This window comes from Sarcophilus harrisii, chromosome 4 (genome assembly GCF_902635505.1).
Source record: "Sarcophilus harrisii chromosome 4, mSarHar1.11, whole genome shotgun sequence".
In the NCBI taxonomy this organism is placed as follows: domain Eukaryota; kingdom Metazoa; phylum Chordata; class Mammalia; order Dasyuromorphia; family Dasyuridae; genus Sarcophilus; species Sarcophilus harrisii.
Genome location: NC_045429.1, coordinates 416,279,028 through 416,285,027, shown reverse-complemented (window position 1 = coordinate 416,285,027; position 6,000 = coordinate 416,279,028).

The following is a 6,000-nucleotide window of genomic DNA, read 5'->3' as shown; positions in this document are numbered from 1 at the left end:
TTTTGGGATGTTTATCTTATTTACATCTAGTTGGAAGTAACTAGTTTAAGAGTTGTATTTATAAGTTTGAGAATGAATTTTCTTTTCACTTCTGAAATGAAGCTATTCTTGTATATAATGTGGTAATAAGGTTTGCAAAAGTTGGATGCTAGATATTTCTACATAGACCTACTTCTATGTGACTTTAGGGAAGTGACTCAACTTGTCTTGGCATGTTTTTTTTGTCTACAAGATACAAATAATTTTATTAGTCTTGCACATCTACCAAACAAGGTGTTGTGGAAAATAAAAAATCCATATAAAAGTTCTTTGAAAATATGAAGTACTATTCAAATATAAGCTGGTATTATTATTAGAAACTTATTGTTATGGTTTACATTAAGAATTAAGCTAATAATTTCTTTTTTTGTATTCACCTAACAAATAAAACAATATGGCCCACAAAATGGGAAAATCAATAGGGAAGCCAAGAAAAGCTGGGCAGCTTTTAAAACAATACTTTTTATGTAGGGATCTCTCATGGTCTATTGTATACATAGCAATTTTTTCCCTTTTATGCTCATTTAAATTTAAATATTGAATTTTAAAGAAAATGTATTTTATTTTTAATTTTTAATAACATTTTATTTTCAAAATACATACAAAGCTAGTTTTCATTCACTTTTGCAAAACCTTATGTTCTAAATTTTTCTCCTTCCCTTCCCATCACCTCCCTTTCCTAGACAACAGGGAATCCAATATAGGTTAAACATGCGTAAATCTTCTATACATATTTCCACCATTATCATGCTGCACAAGAAAAATTAGGTCAAAAAGGGAAAAAAAAATGAGTGGAAAAAAAGTAAGTAAACAACTTAAGAGATGAAAATATATTGTGGTCCATATTCAGACCCCACAGTTCTCTCTTTGGGTGCAGATGGCTATCTCTCCATCACAGGTGTATTGAAATTGGCCTGAATCACCTCATTGTTGAAGAGAGCCACATCCATCAGAATTGATCATTGTATAATCTTGATGTTGCTGTATGCGTTGTTTTCCTGGTTCTGCTCATTTCACTTAGCATCAGTTCATATAAGTCTCTCCAGGCCTCTCTGAAATCATCCTGCTGATCATTTCTTACAGAACAATAATATTCCATAACATTCATATACCATAGTTTATTCAACCTTTCCCCAACTAATGGGCAAACACTCAGTTTCCAATTTCTTGCCACTACAAAAAAAAAAAAAAAAAAAAAAGGCAGCTTCAAACATTTTTGCACATGAGAGTCCTTTCCTATTTTTATGATCTCTTTGGGATATAGCCCAGGAGAGACATTGCTGGATCAAAGGGTATGCATAATTTGATAGCCCTTAAAATTTTAAAAGGAAATTTAAACTTTTTAAAGTTAAAAAATGTCCTCAAATCCACTGTGGACCTAACCAAACTAAGATAAAACAATACATCTATCTACAGGGCATCTACTAAGTACCAGGCCCTATGCTAAGTGTTTAAATTTTTATCCCATTTGTTCCTCACCATAACCATACTTCACTGTGAAGTAGATGCAGTATTCTCATTTTACAGGTAAGGGAATTGAGGCAAACAAGTTAAATAACTTGTTCACTTGGTCGCACGGTTATCGCATGTTATGATCTGAAATCAGGTCTTCCCAACTTCAGGCCCAAATACTTTTTGCACTGTACTGTCTAGTTGTTTCTCTAACATATATAATAAATATTATATACACATATATTATTGAACATTAACATAGAACTGAATAAAAAAACTGAACACCAAATAATAAGATGAACTTTTTAACAAAATAAAATTTTAAAAGAGGAGTCTAAATGTAGGGAAAATAGCATACCCAAATAATCTACTTCCTCTTTTTGAATGTTTTACTGAAACATATCATGCTGACATATGTTTATGGGTTATCATGTATTATCCTGCAATGTATGACTATTGGCATCATTAATCTCCTGACTAATCAATACCTTAAAAGGCAGTTAAAGTATAATCAAATTTTAGAAAAACTTAAAATTAAGGTATCTGTAGTTTTAACTCCATATTCCAATCAGAAATAGCTAACATTTTCAGATTTTAAATCCTGTAAAAAGGATAAAAACCAGATTTTTCCAGTTAAAAGGGAAATCATAAATAGATGAACACTGGGAAGGAACCACTTCATGAATATTCAGATCATAAACAGTGTTACTCTATTTTTGATGGAAAAATGCATTGTGATGGATCTCTGAGACAAATGTATAAGTTTTTCCCCCAAACACTTCCCTGTCTCAAATAAGGGATAACTATGTTTCTAAAGAAGTATTACCAGAATCTATGATACCAAATGTGCCCATCTCACAGGTGGCAACCATTTGTTTTATCTTTAGACGTTCAAGAGTGCCAGAATTTCCAAAAACCTCTCCTACGAGTAAATAATCCTTATAAATACTAAATCACATAAAATGTGGAAGTAAATGTAGAGCTCCTGAAATGACTGTGAAATCGATATATTTATCTAGTAGTTAAAATTATTTTTGACATATCTATAATCAGAAGGTATCTTTCAATTTAACATTTATATTAATCCTGTGAGGTACTGTTGATTCTTTTAAATCAGTGAAATAACCCTACTCATTCATTCCCTAATTCTTTCTCTAATCATTCTCTCTCCTTTCATTTTTTGTGGTGCTTTGTCTATAACTCTCTAACCTTGAATTATGCTTTTCTGTGTAGATCTTATTCTGCCTCAATTAGACTGTTTAGAAACTTTTCTTTGTATATTCTGTTTCTCACAACTAACTTAGTGGACACTTAATGTTTAGAATGGGCTACTTTATTACCTTAATTTAGTAAGTCCTCCCATTTGTTTATTGACAGCAAAGACAAGACATTCTCTATAACTTTTAAAATTTCATCTCATGTAATTGGTGCTCCAGGCAAAATGCATTAATCCTTTGTTATACAAATCTCTCTTCCTACTTCTGGGCCTTCATTCCAATTACATGGTATTACAAGAAATGAATTTCTTATATTCTTATTCTCCCCATTCTTCATGCTCCAATACCACCTCCAGTAAGGAATTAATTTTCCTTCGTTTAAAGGCTCCAAGCACCTCTGTTATGACGTTGTTTTTATACATTTTGTATAACAGTTATTATCACTAGAATGTAACCTCCTTGAGGGCAGAGCTTATCTTGTTTTGTATCTTCTTCAGTTTAGCACAGTACATTACAATAAATAGTAATTGTTTACTGAAGTTGAATTTGTTGATTCAGAACTACACTTAAGCAAGATTAATCTGGCAATGGATGAAGAATGGAGGTAAAGTTAGCAGTAGGAAAGCTATAACATAATCCAGGTAAAAGATAAAGGAGTCTGTGGATTAGGGTGCTGTCAGTGAAAAATGGAAAGATTTACTAGACATTTTTATTGTGTGTTCAAATAATTAAAAATTATTTTATTGAGAAAAATTTGATTTATGTGCTGAGGCAGTATGGAACAAGTAGACTTATTAGGCATGAGATCTGGATTTAAGACCCAGACATGAGCTGCATCCTTATCCTCAATGAGGATAATATGTGCATGAAAAGAAGCCAGTCTAGGGAAGAGAAGGAAGGGCCACCACCTAGTCTGGAAAATCTAGATTCAATTATGATCTTTTGAAACATACAAAGCAAGACACTTTACCTCTCTGTGTCTGAGGCAATTTTCTAAGATTCACTTGCAGAATTTGCATTCACCCCAAACTTTCTAAATTACTGAAATTTCAGATCCTCACTGAAAGCCTCTCCAACCTTCCCCTACCTCACTGGTATAGCTCTCTCACAAAATTGTTGTGAGAAGAGTTTTATAAAGTTTTAAAAGTTAAAAGTGATATAAGTAAATTAATACAATTTTCTGAAGTGGACATATGTCATTGGTTTTTCATGGAGTCTAACAAAACATTGACAAATACTCTGTATATTTAACATTCAAATGAATTTGCAACCTCATTGATGTGACTATTCCCCTCACAGAAGATGAATAAATGGTTTCTTAATTTAAATGTCTGATGCACATTTTGTGCACAAGTTTAAGAAATGTTTTTTAAGGTTCTTTGGAGTAAAAGTTTTATCAGTGATGTGAAGTAGTGTACAAGAGGAGATAGGTAGAGATCATTTGAAATTCAGGATTTCTGGTTTCTTGGCACAAGAAACTTCTTTCGCTAGATAAAATTTTACTGACTTTACTGAGGGAGAGATAAAATGCCTTGCTATGCCAAAAGCAAACACTGAACTTGGATCTTCCTGACCCAGTAAGTGCTCTTGCTCTGTTCATCTTTATACATTTCTCCAGGTGACTGAACCCACAATAAAAGCCATTCTTCTTTAATATTCACTATTTACAAACTACTCCGCGGCTTATAAATATGCTCACGGCTCTCCTATTGTTCAAAAACCTTACTCAATCCTATCATATCTTCTGTCGCCTGAATATCTTTTCTGTCCTCAGCTAAAGTTCTTGAAAATGCCCTCTACACTTACTGCCTCTCTATGTCTCTTCTCATTTAATTCTCAACTCTCTGGAATCTTGTTTCTGACCTCATCACTGAACCCAAATGGTCCTCTCCAGTTACCATCTGCCCAATCTGCGGCATTTCCTCACTCCAAATCTTTCTTGATTTCTCTGCTGTCTTTTAAGTGTCTCAAACTTTTTAGTCACAGAATCCCTTCATACTCAAAAATTCTTGAGTACCCCCTCCAAAAAAGGGCCCAATACTTGCCCTATTAGAATTTAAAAGTCTTATTATGTAGGAGAAGTTGCAACTTCACAGACTCCTGAAAGGATCGTTTCAGCCTTCATACGGGATCCTATTCCCTCTCTAACTTTTTATGGCATGACTTTCTCCCCCCTCCCCTCAGTGTTGACGGCTGCATCTCCTTCCAGATCTTGCACCGGAGCGACTCGGGCATTTCTCAAGTCATCTTCGCCCCTCGGAGTAGGTGCTATTATATACTACCTCCGTTTTCTGGTTGGGCAAAGGGAGGCGAACCTGAGTCAGCTGCCCCGTCACCCCTCTGGAAAGCGAACTACCTTCCTTAACGCACTCCCGGTCACCCACAGCCTCCGCCTTATCCACCTCTAACTTGGCCCGACTTCCAACTCACAAGACAAACTAGTCCCAGACACTCCCAGAGCCCCGTGGGGGCGCCCGCATTCTCGGTGCGAAATCTGCAGCCGCGTCTTACAGCGCCGTCCGCTCTCATCAAACCCCGCCCCCCGCCCCCTCCCCTCTCGGAGCCGAGCCCCATCACTGCACTCCGGTCTCCCCTCGTAGGCGCACCGCATCATAAAACAGCGCTCCTTCCCTTTGACTACAGCAGCTCCCGATGTCCGGGACCCAATTCAACCCCCCCACAGAGTACACGAGCTCCTTCGGGCCTCGGCACCGGCCGCCCTCTTCTGCCCAGGGCCTCTCCGGGCTCGCCCTTCCCCCTCCTTCCGGACGGTGGTGCTCCCAGTCTCGCGAATTGCGCCCTGACTAGCCCATTCTTCCATCAGATTGTAAGCCTGTGGAAGGCAGAAACTGTCTCTTGGCATTTCCAGCTCTCGGCAGAGTGCCCGGCGTTTAACAAATGCCTCCACTGAGCTTATTTTTAACGGACGACATATTCCCAACTTATTGATACTTGGGTGGTTAGGAGAACATCTCATGGTTCCTGGGAGACTATCCCAACCTGATTTTTTGGGGGGTGGGGTGCAACTTTTCAAGATAAAATAGCAAGAAGGGGTTTATTCTGGGGGAAAACTCAGAAATTAAGAGATTGCCCGTTGTAACAGAACGCCCCAAATAAGACGCCGCGCATGCCATCTCGCTCAGCTGCTCAGGGGTCTGTTAAATGGCTGGACGAGTGCCCATCACCACGTCTACGGCCCTCCGGAAGTCCTTGGGTTACCTGGCTGCCACTTGGGTTCGAAGCGGAGCCGCCGGCGCGGCGGTGCCGAGGCCGCCTCTCTGCGGGTCCCAGG